Source organism: Heptranchias perlo, unplaced genomic scaffold (assembly GCF_035084215.1).
Source record: "Heptranchias perlo isolate sHepPer1 unplaced genomic scaffold, sHepPer1.hap1 HAP1_SCAFFOLD_44, whole genome shotgun sequence".
NCBI lineage: Eukaryota > Metazoa > Chordata > Chondrichthyes > Hexanchiformes > Hexanchidae > Heptranchias > Heptranchias perlo.
In genome coordinates, this window is record NW_027139453.1 from 6,012,718 (window position 1) to 6,030,171 (window position 17,454).

At 41.3% G+C, this 17,454-nt stretch overlaps 3 long non-coding RNA genes across 16 annotated transcripts in view; 2 read left to right on the forward strand and 1 right to left on the reverse strand.

Moving 5' to 3' along the window:
- LOC137312864 (uncharacterized) overlaps window positions 1–17,454 on the forward strand; it is a 1,008,715-nt gene that overhangs the window by 913,153 nt on the left and 78,108 nt on the right. The gene's annotated exons all lie outside the window — the stretch shown is intronic.
- Window positions 1–17,454, reverse strand: part of LOC137312865 (uncharacterized) — a 157,370-nt gene that overhangs the window by 132,011 nt on the left and 7,905 nt on the right. For 4 of the 13 annotated variants that reach the window (XR_010960883.1, XR_010960881.1, XR_010960880.1 and 1 more), the window contains exons 1-4: window positions 14,655–14,843; window positions 11,749–11,825; window positions 8,102–8,338; window positions 4,526–4,621 (exon numbers count right to left, since the gene is read on the reverse strand). This is a non-coding gene — a long non-coding RNA (uncharacterized lncRNA). Of the gene's footprint in view, window positions 1–4,525; window positions 4,622–8,101; window positions 8,339–11,748; window positions 11,826–14,654; window positions 14,849–17,454 lie in introns of those variants that run through there. The other 9 variants (XR_010960873.1, XR_010960875.1, XR_010960870.1 and 6 more) reach the window with 6 other exon arrangements.
- The window catches only part of LOC137312866 (uncharacterized), a 74,865-nt gene continuing 72,568 nt past the window's right edge, over window positions 15,158–17,454 (forward strand). For both annotated transcript variants that reach the window (XR_010960885.1, XR_010960884.1), the window contains exon 1: window positions 15,158–15,250. This is a non-coding gene — a long non-coding RNA (uncharacterized lncRNA). The remainder of the gene's footprint in view (window positions 15,251–17,454) is intronic.

Genomic DNA, 17,454 nt, shown 5'->3' on the forward strand with positions numbered 1-17,454 from the left:
TCACCCCTTTTAAACAGGGACAGAATGATCCGGGATTGATCGCTCACCCCTTTTAAACAGAGACAGAATGATCCGGGATTGATCGCTCACCCCTTTTAAACAGGGACAGTGTGATCCGGGACTGATCGCTCACCCCTTTTAAACAGGGACAGAATGATCCGGGACTGATCGCTCACCCCTTTTAAACAGAGACAGAATGATCCGGGACTGATCGCTCACCCCTTTTAAACAGGGACAGAATGATCCGGGACTGATCGCTCATCCCTTTTAAACAGGGACAGAATGATCCGGGACTGATCGCTCACCCCTTTTAAACAGGGACAGAATGATCCGGGACTGATCGCTCATCCCTTTTAAACAGGGACAGAATGATCCGGGACTGATCGCTCACCCCTTTTAAACAGGGACAGAATGATCCGGGACTGATCGCTCACCCCTTTTAAACAGAGACAGAATGATCCGGGACTGATCGCTCACCCCTTTTAAACAGAGACAGAATGATCCGGGACTGATCGCTCACCCCTTTTAAACAGGGACAGAATGATCCGGGACTGATCGCTCACCCCTTTTAAACAGAGACAGAATGATCCGGGACTGATCGCTCACCCCTTTTAAACAGAGACAGTGTGATCCGGGACTGATCGCTCATCCCTTTTAAACAGGGACAGAATGATCCGGGACTGATCGCTCACCCCTTTTAAACAGAGACAGAATGATCCGGGACTGATCGCTCACCCCTTTTCAACAGACACAGAATGATCCGGGACTGATCGCTCACCCCTTTTAAACAGAGACAGAATGATCCGGGACTGATCGCTCACCCCTTTTAAACAGGGACAGAATGATCCGGGACTGATCGCTCACCCCTTTTAAACAGAGACAGAATGATCCGGGACTGATCGCTCACCCCTTTTAAACAGGGACAGAATGATCCGGGACTGATCGCTCATCCCTTATAAAACAGGGACAGTGTGATCCGGGACTGATCGCTCACCCCTTTTAAACAGAGACAGAATGATCCGGGACTGATCGCTCATCCCTTTTAAACAGGGACAGAATGATCCGGGACTGATCGCTCACCCCTTTTAAACAGGGACAGAATGATCCGGGACTGATCGCTCATCCCTTTTAAACAGGGACAGAATGATCCGGGACTGATCGCTCACCCCTTTTAAACAGGGACAGAATGATCCGGGACTGATCGCTCATCCCTTTTAAACAGGGACAGAATGATCCGGGACTGATCGCTCACCCCTTTTAAACAGGGACAGAATGATCCGGGACTGATCGCTCACCCCTTTTAAACAGAGACAGAATGATCCGGGACTGATCGCTCACCCCTTTTAAACAGAGACAGAATGATCCGGGACTGATCGCTCACCCCTTTTAAACAGGGACAGAATGATCCGGGACTGATCGCTCACCCCTTTTAAACAGAGACAGAATGATCCGGGACTGATCGCTCACCCCTTTTAAACAGAGACAGTGTGATCCGGGACTGATCGCTCATCCCTTTTAAACAGGGACAGAATGATCCGGGACTGATCGCTCACCCCTTTTAAACAGAGACAGAATGATCCGGGACTGATCGCTCACCCCTTTTAAACAGACACAGAATGATCCGGGACTGATCGCTCACCCCTTTTAAACAGAGACAGAATGATCCGGGACTGATCGCTCACCCCTTTTAAACAGGGACAGAATGATCCGGGACTGATCGCTCACCCCTTTTAAACAGAGACAGAATGATCCGGGACTGATCGCTCACCCCTTTTAAACAGGGACAGAATGATCCGGGACTGATCGCTCACCCCTTTTAAACAGAGACAGAATGATCCGGGACTGATCGCTCACCCCTTTTAAACAGGGACAGAATGATCCGGGACTGATCGCTCACCCCTTTTAAACAGGGACAGAATGATCCGGGACTGATCGCTCATCCCTTTTAAACAGGGACAGTGTGATCCGGGACTGATCGCTCACCCCTTTTAAACAGAGACAGAATGATCCGGGACTGATCGCTCATCCCTTTTAAACAGGGACAGAATGATCCGGGACTGATCGCTCACCCCTTTTAAACAGGGACAGAATGATCCGGGACTGACAGCACATCCCTTTTAAACAGAGACAGAATGATCCGGGACTGACAGCACATCCCTTTTAAACAGGGACAGAATGATCCGGGACGGACAGCACATCCCTTTTAAACAGGGACAGAATGATCCGGGACTGACAGCACACCCCTTTTGAACAGACACAGAATGACCCGGGATTGGTTAAAGGAAAGAAACAGAAAGTCGGGATAAACGGGCCATTGTCAGGTTGGCAGGGTGTTACTGGTGGGGTGTCGGAGGGGTCAGTGCTTGGGCCTCAGCGATTTACAATCTATATTGATGAATTAGTTGAAGGGACAGTGTAAAATGTCCAAGTTCGCTGACGATACAAAGCGAGGTTGGAAAGTAATTTGTGAGGAGGACACAAAGAGTCTGTGAAAGGATATAGACAGATTAAGTGAGTGGACAAGACGGTGATAGTTGTGGCATAATGTGTGGAAATGTGAGGATATTCACTTTGGAAGGAAGGATAGAAAAACAGAATATTTTAAAATGGTGGGAGACTAATAAATGTTGGTGTTCACAGAGAATTGGGTGTCCTTGTATAAGAAACTCAAAAATGTAATATGCAGCGAGAGCAGGTAATTCGGAGAGCAAATGGCATTTTGGCCTTTATTGCAAGGGGGTTCGAGTACAAGAGGAGGGAAGAATTACTACAGCTGTGCACGGCTTTAGTGAGACCTCACCTGAAGTATTGCGTCCAGTTCTGGTCTCCTTATCTAAGGACGGGTATGCTTGCCTTGGAGGCGGTGCAACGAGGGTTCACTAGCTTAATTCCTGGGATGAGAGGGTTGTCCTATGAGAAGAGATTGAGCAGATTGGGCCTGTACTCTCTGGAGTTTAGAAGAATGATAGTGATCTAATTGAAACATATAAGATTATGATGGGGCTTGACAGGTTAGATGCTGAGAGATTGATTCCCCTAAATGGAGATTCTAAAACTAGGTTGCATCGTCTCAGGATAAGGGGTCGGCCATTCAAGACTGAGATGAGGATGAATTTCTTCACGCAGAGTGTTTTGAATCTTTGGACCTCTCTCCCCCAGAGGGCTGTGGATGATGAGTCATTGAATATATTCAAGGCTGAGATCGATAGATTTTTTGAATTGTGATCAAATTCCCTCCTATCTCCTCTCTGACTTCATTTAACAGCCTCGGGTGCGTTATTTCTCAGTTCAGTGACTTATCCACCTCGGCTGTTAAATTCAGATCCCAATCCTTTTCTACAGTTATCTCGAAATATGGTCCCACATACTCCACTGTTACAACAACATTTTCACATCTGCCATCACTTTTAGAAACTAAAGGAAATGTGTTGTTTCTCCCCAAAACCTCATCCATCACAGCCCAATCTTATAGATACTAGATCACATCTCTCATCAATCTAACTTTCCAAATGTGTTTGGAATGTTTTGTAGATTCACAGACATAACACACAATCTGAACTCCAATTCATTGGACTGTTGACCTGTTCTCGTTTTTATTTGCTTTTAATATTAAGTTACGTCTTCTGTCACGACTTCAAAACCTCCTTCCATTTTCCTGCTCATAAATTTTCACTATTTCACAAATCTTCTGTTCCTGCTCCAACAGTTTTATTATTTCCACTCTCTAGTCTCAGATCCGGATATTTCACACGATCCAGTCTTATCAGGTGAAACCCTCCCACTGCTCTATATACCCTTTCTGTTAAACCGTTGTAGTTTGTCGGTTCAGTTCGTAACCGTCCCTCCACTTCGTCCTGAACTAACCCTGTTGTCCCAAAAACATGAACCCTTCCCTCCAGTTCCATCCCTGCAGCCGGACATTGACCTGCCTCATATTGTCCTCCTTCAGCAGCCCAGCGCAAAACAATCCAGAGATCACCACGTTAAGGCCTAGTTTTTCAGTCCAGAGCTCAAATGTTAATATTCCCTCTCTCAACGGAGCTCTTTCCTTGTTATTGGTTCCGGCCATGACTATTTTCCGCTCTGCTTTCCTTCCCAGAGAGTGTCCCACGTGTTCCAGGAAGTTCTTCGCTCTGACACCAGGAAGGTAACTTACTAATTGGGACTGCATAGAGCTGCCGATGAATTTGTTTATTCGCCTGACTATCGCTCTCCTATTCATGTGCCCAACTTGCCTCTCACACATGCCCCTACTCCCTGGTTTCACACTATTATTCAGAAGGACCATCCTGCGTCGCTGTCGCTATCCACCTTACAGTCGAAACACCAGATATCTATTGGACAGTTCCAGCACTGAGATCCCTCCACCTATGACTGCACTGGCCCACTAGATGTTCACTCACTTCCCCCTATCTACACTGTATCTGCTCGGTTTCCTCTTCCTGAGTGAGCTGTAGGTTCTTGCTCGTGATCAGTACCCTTTATCAGGATATAATTGATATTGTAAAGGTTGATCTGAACCTACCGGTGACTATTCTCATTCTTGGTGATGAAGTTGGATCTTCTCCCCTGTTTGGACTTTCAGCCATGGTGGTGACAGGCGTTCCAAGATTCTGCTGCTCTGTAATAAATATATTAATAGGAGGGTTAAGCGGAAATATTAAGATGAGAAGGATAAAACGTCGCCTTGTCGCGATATGAAGTCCCTACTCCCCCATCAGCACAACAATTGTTAGCTCTGGGATCGAGCATTTCCCGACTGTTACCAACAATTCTCCACATCAGGTGCGGCACAGACAGCTGGCCAGGGAAAACCAATGAGTCCCGCAGACCTCCACAACCAGTTCCAGACGGCCGAGATTCTGCACTGGGAGCACCCATTGGTAAGATTTAGTCTCCGTGCAGGACAGCACCAGACTTATCCCTGAGCTGGTGAATATTCTGAAGAGCAATATGGAGCGAGGTGATGAGTTCAATGATTCTTCACTCGGTGTTACCCAGTCTGACGCTATTGTATTATTTTATTCACAGATTTGTTGCAATTTTTTGATTTGTTGAGTTTTGATATTAAATTCTGGCATTTTATGAACCTGATATCTACCTACATACACAATACGGAGCTGGGTGTGATTTCTCTGCTCTCTATGGGTAGTGACGTTGTCCGTGTGTTCATGGAGATGTGTTTTGGTTGGTGCTTCTATTTGAATATATTTACCATATCTCTCACGGTATCAGCACCTGACTAACGTTTGCCGATGACACAAAGATTGGTGGCATTGTAAGCAGTGTAGATGAAAACATGAAATTACAAAGCGATATTGATAGAATAGGTGAATGGGCAAAACTGTGGCAAATGGAATTCAATGTAGACAAATGTGAGATCATTCACTTTGGATCAAGAATGGATAGAAGAGGGTACTTTCTAAATGGTAAAATGTTAAAAACAGTGGATGCCCAAAGGGACCTCGGGGTTCAGGTGCATAGACCATTGCAGTGTCATGATCAGGTGCAGAAAATAATCAATAAGGCTAATGGAATGCTGGCCTTTATATGTCGAGGACTGGAGTACAAGGGGGCAGAGGTCATGCTGCAGCTATACAAAACTCTGGTCAGACCGCACCTGGAGTACTGTGAACAGTTCTGGGCACCGCACCTTCGGAAGGACATGTTGGCTTTGGAGGGAGTGCAGCGTAGGTTTACTGGAATGATACCCAGACTTCAAGGGTTAAGTTACGAGGAGAGATTACACAAATTGGGGTTGTATTCTCTAGAGTTTCGAAGATTAAGGGGTGATCAGTTCGAAGTTTATCAGATATTAAGGGGAACGGATGGGGTGGATGGAGAGAAACTATTTCTGCTGGTTGGGGAATCTTGGAGGTGGGGGCACAGTCTAAAAATTAGAGCCAGACCTTTCAGGAGCGAGATTAGAAAACGTTTCTACACACAAAGGGTGGTAGAAGATTGGAACTCTCTTCTGCAAACGGCAATTGACACTAGCTCAATTGCTAAATTTAAATGTGAGATATATAGCTTTTTGGCAATCAAAAGTATTAAGGGATATGGGCCAAAGGCGGTTATATGGAGTTGGATCACAGATCAGCCATGGTATTATCAAATGGCGGAGCAGTCACGAGGGGCTGAATGGCCGACTCCTGTTCCTGTTTTTCCTATGTTTCCGAATTTTACACCGTTCAATAAAATTAACACTAATGTATAATGTTATCAATCGTGTAATCTTAAACTGGTGCTGCACAGTTATCTTTGGATTATCTTTAGGGGTCTTACAATCTCAAAAACCACCACAAATATATAAGTTGTCGATTTGAGGGCTGTTTTACAATCATAATTCTCCATTGTGTGTGTGTCTCTCTCTGTATGCGCAAAGGCAAGAGCAACAAATTAAACTATCAGTCCCGGTGCTTGCCTTTCCACACTGTCGGAATGTAAAAGCGATTCATCTCGGTCAGTAAATTTCTATAAACTATAGTTGAAGTTTTCTCCAGCATAAATGTGCAGCCAAGATTGAGACCTTGTAAGATGCAGTTATCTGTTGTTTCAGTCACGCTCACACTAGTGTAATAAACGGACAACAGCAACAAAAACTTACATTTACACCTACACTAATTACATTAGTTTAATCAAATACAAGATTCATTTGAGCAGTTACTTCCTTTTTTATATAAAGCCTAGAGATCGGGCCCTAAAACCTGTTGTTAATTTGAATGGTTACTTTTTATGTAAAGATTAGTGATGGACCCTCCGACCTGTTGGGAATTTCAGTAGCTACTTTTTCTGAAGATTAGTGATGGGCCCACCAACCTGTTGGTAATTTGAGTTGTTAGTTTTATTTAAAGATTAGTGTTGGACACTCCCACCTGTTGGTAATTTCAGTGGTTAATTTCTTTATAAAGACTTGAGATGGACCCTCCTTCCTGATTGTAATTGGAATTGTTACCTTTTCGATAAAAATTAGTGGTGAGGCCCTGCTACCTGTTTGAAATTTATGTCGTTACTTTTTATACAAAAAAATACTGATGGACCCTCCTACCTGTTGGTAATTTAGATTGTTACTTTTTATATAAAGATTAGTGATGGATCCTCGTGCCTGTTGCTAATTACAGTAGTGACTTTTTATATAAAGATTAGTGATGGACACTCCTGCCTTTTGGTAAGTTTTTTTTATGAGGACTAGTGATGAGGCCTCCAAACTGTATATATTGGAAGTAACTACTCAAATTATCAAAATTAACGATCAGGAACCTCCTTTCTCTGTGAAAGATGGTTTCAGCCCTGAAGCTGTTTCTCTTTAAAACAGTCCTGCAGTTTACTTCTGCCTGAAGGGAGAGGCCTCTTTTTCTTCAGTTGAGCAAATCTAACTACCAGCATCCTCAATAACTTATTTTTCGAAAAAAGGTGAAGTCCTTGCTCCATTCTCCCACCTAATTCGCATTAAACTAATTAATTATAATTAATCAGGAGCAAGTTTTGTCTCCGATTTTGTTCCTATCCTGTGATTGGATGGCGTTCAGTCCGGCCTCGGGTCAGCTGAGGCTGATTTCCCAGGTGACCGGCAGAGAGCGATAATCGGCCATTGCGAATGTGTTAACCCTTTACTGAGCTGAACTGTGTGTTCGATCAGTCTTTGATCAGTTGAATACAAGTATGCCGGGCACATAATGGTTCAGTGAGTAAGAAGAGCCAGTTTCACAGTTACAAATAAATGCACATAGAGTGAGAAAGGCCAGTTTCCCACTCCTGTTTACTGAATATCAAATTCTAACATGGGGAGGAAACACCGCTGGACTAGGATGGTGTAAATCTCCAGAGTTCGTGTTCCTGCTATCTGTCCTTTAACCGCTTTAAAATGTGTCTGAGCGGAGATTGGTGGGGTCCAATAAGGTACAAGCCCTGAAATTCTAGGTGTAAAGTAGCCAGCCTTCAGTCAGTGTCTGAACGAACAATTAGTGAATTATTCAATCCGCGAGGAATGGAGAGCTCCCGACGCCGGGGAACATATCTGACCGCGGGAAATCGACTTTAGAAAAGAGGAAGGGGCAGAAGAACTTAATTAAAATGCAAATTGACATTACATTAACATTACCTTGATCCCGTCTCTCAATGTCCGTGTAGATTTCACAAATTATTCCCTTGTTATTTCATTACACCCAATCGAGTACAAGTTCCTTGCTTTATTTTAGCAGTTCACAACTTGGGAATTTGATCTGGTCCTTGGTATGTGAAATTCAGAGCTCCGCCTTCTGTGAAAGCTGCTGCCAGACATCAGGATGGATTTCAACACAAACATTCCTCATTTGTTTCAGAACAGGGAGCGGCCTTTCTGGTGGAATCAAATCGAAGCGGGTGAACAATTCGCTGCAACGTCAATTGTGAACAAAGTCAGTTATAAATATTACGTTTTCAAATTTGGTTCCAGGGAAGTTCAGTAAAGCAGATACATGGTTAGAAATAAATTGTTACATTTGCATCAGGGACATTGTTTGCTTAAAATCCCATCGATTTTCGGATGTTTGCGCTTTCAACCCTGGGGCCAAGAGCCAGTGTTTCGTCAGTGAGCTGAGGACAGGCTGTTTCTGTAAGTGAGGACATTAACCGTTAAACTTCCGAATTAAACTCTTGTTGAGCATCAATCACCTCAATCACTGGGGGAACGAGTACTGACATTCCACAGTTACATTTATCAGAGTAAATATTCAGCAGATACAACAGTTACATTGTTAATTCCGGAAAGGACCATTCCTGGACTGTGATTGGTATAAGGATTGGATTTCCCCCATTTTCAGAGGGTTCACAGACAGAATACAAAAACAACTCCACGGGTTGGAAGTGTCCAAAGAGAGAAAGTATTTGAGCACAGATTGTGGTGATAATTCCGAGGGACGGATTGTTGTGATCAATCCCAGGGACAGATTGTGGTGATAATTCCGAGGGACGGATTGTTGTGATCAATCCGAGGGACAGATTGTGGTGATAATTCCGAGGGACGGATTGTTGTGATCAATCCTAGGGACAGATTGTGGTGATAATTCCGAGGGACGGATTGTTGTGATCAATCCCAGGAACATATTGTGGTGATAATCCCGACGGACGGATTATTGTGAACAATTGTTGAAACGGATTGCTGTGATAAATCCTAGGGACAGATTGTGGTGATAATCCCGAGGGACGGATTGTTGTGATCAATTCCAGGGACAGATTTTTGTGATAATCCCGAGGGACGGATTGTTGTGATCAATCCTAGGGACAGATTGTGGTGATAATTCAGAGGGACGGATTGTTGTGATCAATCTAAGGGAAAGATTGTGGTGAAAATTAAATACTGTGTTAAGTGGACAGTTTGGGTAAATGGTGGTTTTATATATCATTAAGTACACTTTTAAATGGACAGTGTGGGTAAATGTTCAATTAATATATCATCAAATACAATTTTCAATAGACAGTACTGGTAAATGGTGGGATTATATATCATTAAATACACTGTGAAATGGACAGTGTGGGTAAATAATGGGTTTTTATATCATTAAATGCACTGTTAAATGGACAGTATGGATAAATGGTGGTTTTATATATCATTAAATACACTGTTAAATGGACATTATTTGTAAATGGTGGGTTTATATATCATTAAATACACTGTTAAATGGACAGTGTGGGTAAATGGTGGGTTTAATTATCATTAAATACACTGTTCAATGGACAGTGTGTGTAAATGGTGGGTTTATATATCATTAAATACATTGTTAAATGGACAGTGTGGGTAAATGATAGGTTTATATATCATTAAATACACTGTTAAATAGACAGTGTGTGCAAATGGTGGGTTTCGATACAATTAAATACAATGTTAAATGGACTGACAGTCCCTGTACTGATTATCGAGCTGATACTGCTGACAGTATAAGTTTTGCTGAAAGAGCTTATGCTTCTGAGATTACGTGTATTGATCATAGAGCTGATATTACTGACAGTATCTGAATTAATTGTCGAGCTGATATTATGAACAGTATCTAATCTGAATATTGAGCTGGTATTACTGGCCTTATCTCTGCTGATTTTACATGTGATATTACTGAACGTACCTGTACTGATTATAGAGCCGATATTACTGACAGTACTTGTATTTATTATCGAGATGATATTACTGATTATATCTGCACTGATTATAGAACTGATATTAATGACAGTACTTTTATTGAATGTCGAGCTGATATTACTGAAAGTATCTCTCCTGATTTTATAGAGCTTAATAGTGAGAGTATTTTGACGCTTATAGGGTTGTTCTACTGAAAATGTCTGTTTTGATTATGGAACTGATATTACTGACTGTATCTGTGCTAATATGACGCTGTTATTACTGACTGTATCTCTGCTCAATATAGCGCTGATATTACTGACAGTATCTGCGCTAATATGTCGCGGTTACTAACTGTATCTCGGCTCAATATCGCACTGATATTACTGAATGTATCTTTGCTCAAAATAGCCCTGCTTTACTGACTGTATCCCTGTTCAATATAGGGCTGATTATTCTGACAGTATCCCTGCTCAATATTGAGCTGTTACTACTGACTGTATCTGTGTTGATGAAAGAGCTGGTGTAATAAAAACATTCATTGAATGACTTAGAATTGTCTAGCTCAAGAACAGCCCATTTTTCCCACAGGTCTTTGCCTGGATTTATGCTCCACACGAGCGTCCTCCCGCACGATTTCATCGCACCCTATCAACTTATCTTTCTATTTCTAGCACCCTCGTGTATTTATCTACCTTCCCCTTAAATGCATCTTAACTTTTCGCCTCAACCATTCCATGTGGTAGAGAATTGCACATTCTCACCACTCTCTGAGTAAGATGACTCTCCTGAATTACATCTTGGTTTCATTAGTAACTTTCTTATATTCATGGCCTCTATTTTTGGACTGCCCTTAAAGGGAAACATGCTCTCCAGTTCGAGCCTATGGAACCCCTTCCGAATATGAAAGACCTCTATCAGTTCACCTCTCCGTCTTCAACTGAATAGAGAAAAGAGACAGAGCCTGTTAAATCTTTCCTGATATTGTTGGTAAATAATGCATTGAACAAGTGACGCCAGGAATTAAAGGAAAGTAATGACGGACAGGAACAACCCAGTACATAATCTTCTCCCATGGGAGCGGGTAAATTCAGGCAATCTCGGCACAATCCAGAGCACGGTAGAAGGGGTACTTAAAACTGCACCAATAAAATACCCGGAGCCGGCAGGCTGTGTTTGTGCATTGCTGTGGTTAAAGCAGATCAGTTAGAAGAACTGCACTGTCAAACTCACAGATTAAAAAAACAAACTTTGGTGCAAGTGTTGTCTTGTCTTGCCAGGTGGGTGCGGGAGAACTGCTGGGACTCGCCCGGCAGAGGCGGAGACTCCAAAACGGCGCCAGAGAGTGCGATGTTCTGACCTGTCTCACTGTTCATCGACTGAACAACAAGATTCTTATGATAACGTGCGTTTGGTTGGGGGGTGAATTCCGATCCAGAATCCTGGACTCATCAGGTCAGCATCTCGGCAGATACAAAAAGCATCAATTTCAGGGCCATAGTATTTAAAATCTACAGATACAGAATCTCTTGTACTGAACTTTTAACCGTCCCCGAAATAAAATCGCAGGTTAGTTTCAGGGTTTCACTGTTTATTTCTGACTGGACACAGGGTGGAACAATGGGTGTGTTTGCTAAAGTATATTTAACAAAGTTTACCTTCGATTCCCTTGCACTGATTATCTGATCTTAACTCCCCTGGAATTCTGCGAATTGCAGAACCGATGGAGCTCAACCTGAAATACAAACAGCCAGTCAGAGCCCATTTGGTTCGGGTACGGTGTAGACATATCCCTACGAGGGGGGAAGGAAAGGCATCCAAAACTATATCACCCTAAATGACTAAAGAGATGGAGATATTTAGAACAATGAAAATGGAGGCTAATGACGAATGTAAGGTTTATAATACAGGAGTGAACCAGGCTGAATACAGAAGGAACAGAGGAGATCGAAAAAAAAGGTGGAAATACGAGGGGCAAAAAAAGAGAACCAATTGTAAATTTCAAATGGGAATTTGAAGGGAATTAAAAAACTTGAAGGAAAAATTTACAGGGCTTTGGGGAAAGAGCATGGAAGAGGGAATAATTGGAAAGGTCTTTAAAAGAGCCAGCACATGCGTCATGGGCTGAATGGACTCCTGTGCTGTACCTACTATGATACTACGTTGCAACCATTTAAAGGGAACAGACAATCCTTCCGTTGCTGAAGTCATTGTACAGAAACTCGAATTAAACTTCACATTCGCCAAATGCCGGAATCCAGCACATGTTTAAATATAAGAACGTAGGACCAGGAGTAGGCCATTCAGCCCCTCGAATCTGTTCTCCCATTTAATTAGATCATGGCCGCTCTGTACCTGAACTCTATTTACCTGCCCTTGACCCATTTCGCTCATACCCTGAACTAAAAAAAACTGCCGCTGTCAACCGTGAAAATTTCAGTAGACCCAGAATCCACAACCTTTTGGAAGAGGGAATTCCACATTTCCAGTAAACTTTGTGTGAAAACGTGCGTCCAGATTTCACTCCTGAACGGCCTCGAGCTAATTTTAAGATTGTGTCCGCTTGTTCTGGATTCCTCCATCAGAGGAAATGCCTCCTCTGTACCTAATGAATGTGAGATATTAGATTTTAGTAAGAAAAATAAGGGGGTCACATACTGCTTGGATAATAAGTGTCTAATTAGGGTGGATGAGCAGAGGGTTCTGGGGGTAAATCCAATGGGGCATTGAGCAGAAATTTCTTCACCCAGAGAGTGGTTGGAATGTGGAACTCAGCACCACAAGGCATAATTGAGGCGACTCGCATCGACTCATTTAAGGGAAGCTAAATAAACACACGATGGATAAAGGAATAGAAGGATATTAGCGCAGATACTGTCAGTAATATCAGCGCTATATTGAGCAGAGATACAGTCAGTAATAACAGCTTCATATTAGCACAGGTACAGTCAGTAATATCAGCTCCATAATCAAAACAGACATTTTCAGTATAACAACTCTATAAGCGTCAAAATAATCTCACTATTAAGCTCTATAAAATCAGCACAGATACTTTCAGTAATATCAGCTCGACAATCAATAAAAGTACTGTCATTAATATCAGTTCTATATTCAGTGCAGATATGATCAGTAATATCAGCTCTATAATAAATACAAGTACTGTCAGTAATATCGGCTCTATAATCAGTGCAGATATGATCAGTAATATCAGCTCTATAATAAATACAAGTACTGTCCGTAATATCGGCTCTGTAATCAGTACAGGTACGTTCAGTAATATCACATGTAAAATCAGCACAGATAAAGCCAGTAATACCAGCTCTATATTCAGAACAGATACTGTTCATAATATCAGCTCTACAATTAATACAAATACTGTCAGTAATATCAGCTCTATGATCAATACAGGTAATCTCAGAAGCATAAGCTCTTTCAGCAAAACTTATACTCTCAGCAGTATCAGCTCGATAATCAGTACAGGGACTGTCAGTCCATTTAACATTGTATTTAATTATATCGAAACCCACCATTTGCCCACACTGTCCATTTAACAGTGTATTTAACGATATGTAAACCCACCATTTACCCACACTGTCCATTTAACAATGTATTTAATGATATATAAACCCACCATTTACCCACACTGTCCATTTAACAGTGTATTTAATGATATATAAACCCACCATTTACACACACTGTCCATTTAACAGTGCATTTAAAAATATATAAACCCACCATTTATCCGCACTGTCCATTTAACAGTGTATTAAATGATATGTAAACCAACCATTTACACTCACTGTCCATTTAACAGTGTATTTAATAATATATAAACCCAGCATTTACCCACACTGTCCATTTAACTACTTGTTTCATGATAATTAATCGACCATTTTCCCACAATGTCCAATTAACTGAGTTTTTAGCAATATATAAACCCACCATTTACCCACACTGTCCATTTAACAGTGTATTTAATGATATATAAACCCACCATTTAACCACACTGTCCATTTAACAGTGTATTTAATGATATATAAACCCACCATTTAACCACACTGTCCATTTAACTGTGTATTTAATGATATATAAACCCACCATTTAACCACACTGTCCATTTAACAGTGTATTTAATGATATATAAACCCACCATTTACCCACACTGTCCATTTAATAGTGTATTTAATGATATATAAACCCACCATTTAACGACACTGTCCATTTAACAGTGTATTTAATGATATATAAACACACCATTTACCCACACTGTCCATTTAATAGTGTATTTAATGACATATAAACCCACCATTTAACGACACTGTCCATTTAGCAGTGTATTTAATGATATATAAACCCACCATTTACCCACACTGTCCATTCAACAGTGTATTTAATGATATATAAAACCACCATTTACTAACTATCAATTTAACAGTGCGTTTTATTGTATATATACCCAGCAATTACCCACACTGTCCATTTAACAGTGTACTTATTGATATATAAACCCACCATATACCCACACTGTTCATTTAACAGTACATTTAATGATATATAATCCCACCATTTACCCACACTGTCCATTGCCCCAGTGCTTGAGCTGATTGATGCTCAGCCATAGTTTCATTCGGCGGTTGAATGATTAATGTCCTCACTTGCAGAAACAGCCTCTCCTCAGCTCACTGACGAAACACTGGCTCCTGGTCGCAAGGTTGAAAGCGCAAACATCAGAAAATCGATGGGACTTTCGTAAACAACGTCCCTGATGCAAATGTGACAATTTATTTCTGAACAAGTATCTATTTTACTGAAATTTCCAGAAATAAGATTGGAAAAATAACATTTAGAACCAACTTTGTTCACAATTGACTTTGCAGCGAATTGTGAACGCGGCTCGATAACATTCCACCAGAAAGACCGCTCCCTGTTCTGAAACAAATGAGGAATGTTTGTGTTGAAATCCATCCTCATGTCTGGCAGCAGCTTTCACAGTGGGCGTAACTCTGAATCTCACAACAAGGATCAGATCAAATTCCCAAGTTGTGAACTGCTAAAATGAAGCAAAGAACTTGCACTCGATTGATTACAATGAAATAACCAGGATATAATTTGCAAAATCTGCACAGATATTGAGAGACGGAAAATACTTTCGGGATCAAGGTAAGGTTAACGTAGTGTCAATTTGTTTTTTAATTAACTTTTCCTGCTCCTTCCTCTAAAGCCGATTTCCTGCGGTCGGATATGTTCCCCAGCGTAGGGAGCTCTCGATTCATCGGGGATTGAACAATTCACTAATTGTTCGCTCAGACACCGACTGAAGGCCGGCGATTTTACACCGGGAATTTCAGGGCTTATCCCTTAACTGGACCCCACCAATCTCCCCACAGACACGTTTTAAAGCGGTTACGGGACAGAAAGCAGGAACATGAACTCTGGAGATTTGCACTATCCTCGTCCAGCGGTGCCTCCTCCCAATGTTAGAATTTGATAGTTATTAAACAGGGTTGGGAAACTGTCCTTTCGCACTCTATATGCATTTATTTTTAACTGTAACACTGGCTCGTTTTACTCACTCAACCGTTTTGTGCCCGGTACACTTTTATTGAACTGATCAAAGACTGATCGAACACTCAGTTCAGCTCAGTAAAGGGTTAACTCTTTCGCAATGGCCGATTATCGCTCTCTGCCGGGCACCTGGAAAATCAGCCTATGGTTACACGAGGCCGGACTGAGCGCGATCCAATCAAAGGACAGGAGCAAAATCGGAGCCAAAGCTTATTCCTCATTAATTATATTTAATTAGTTTAATTCGAATTAAATGGGAGAATGGAGCAGGGACTTCAGTTTTTGCTAAATTATGTTATTGAGGGTGTTATTTGTTAAATTGGCTCAACTGAAGAAAGAGAGGCCGCTTCCTTCGGACAGAAACAAATTTCAGGAATGTTTCAAAAGGGAAACCGGTTCAGGGCTGAAACTATCTTTCAAAGAGAACGGAGGTTCCTGATCGTTAATTTTGGTAATTTGAGTAGTTACTTCTAATATCAACAGGTCGGACGGTCCATTCCTTATCTTGATATCAAAAGTCACTACTGAAATTAGCGACAGGCTCGAGGGTCCATCACTATTCTTTATATAAAAAGTCAACACTGAAATTACCAACAGGCAGGAGGGCCAATCACTAATCCTTATATGAAAAGTCACTACTGAAATTACCAACAGGGAGGAGGGTCTATCACTAAACTTTACATGAAGAAAACCCACTGAAAATACCAGAAGCCAGGCGAGTCCATCGCTAATCTTTTTTTAAAAAAGAAACTACTGTATTTACCAACAGGTAGGAGTGTCCATCACTCAACTTTATATGAAAAGTATCTACACAAATTAACATCAGTTGGAGGGTCCATCACTAATCTTCATACAAAAAGTAACGACATAAAAATTACCACCAGGTAGGAAGAGCCATCACTAATCTTGACATAAAAAGTAACTACTGAAATCACCAACAGGTATGAGGGTCCATCACTAATCTTGATATAAAAAGCAACCAGTGAAATTACCAACATGAAGAAGAATGCACACTAGACTTTTTTTTAAAAATAACAAATCAAATTACAAACAGGTCGGATGGTCCATCAGTATTTTTTGTGTAAAAATTAACGACATAAACTACAAACAGTTAGCAGGGCCCCACCACTAATTTTATCTAAAAAGTAACAACTCCAATTGCAATCAGGAAGGAGGGTCCATCTCAAGTCTTTATAAATAAATTAACCACTGAAATTACCAACAGGTGGAAGTGTTCAACACTAATTTTTACAAAAAAGTAACAACTCAAATTACCAACAGATCGGAGGGTCCATCACTAATCTTTAGAAAAAGTAACTACTGAAATCACCAACAGGTAGGAGGGTCCATCACTAATCTTTATATAAAAAAGTAACTATTCAAATTACCAACAGGTTTTAGGGCCCGATCTGTAGGCTTTATATAAAAAAGGAAGTAACTGCTCAAATGAATCTTGTGTTTGATTACACTAATGTAATTAGTGTAGGTGTAAATGTAAGTTTTTGTTGCTGTTGTCCGTTTATTGCACTGGTTGTGAGCGTCACTGAAACAACAGATAACTGCATCTTACAAGGTCTCGAACTTGGTTGTACATTTATGCTGGAGAATAACTTCAACTATAGTTTGCAGAAATTTACTGACCAAGATCAATCGCTTTTACATTCCCACAGTGTGGAAAGGCAAGCACCAGGACTGATAGTTTGATTAGTCGCTATTGCCTTTGCGCACAACACAGCGTGGCACACACACAATGGAGAATTATAATTGTAAAACACCGTCAAATCTTCAACTTATATATT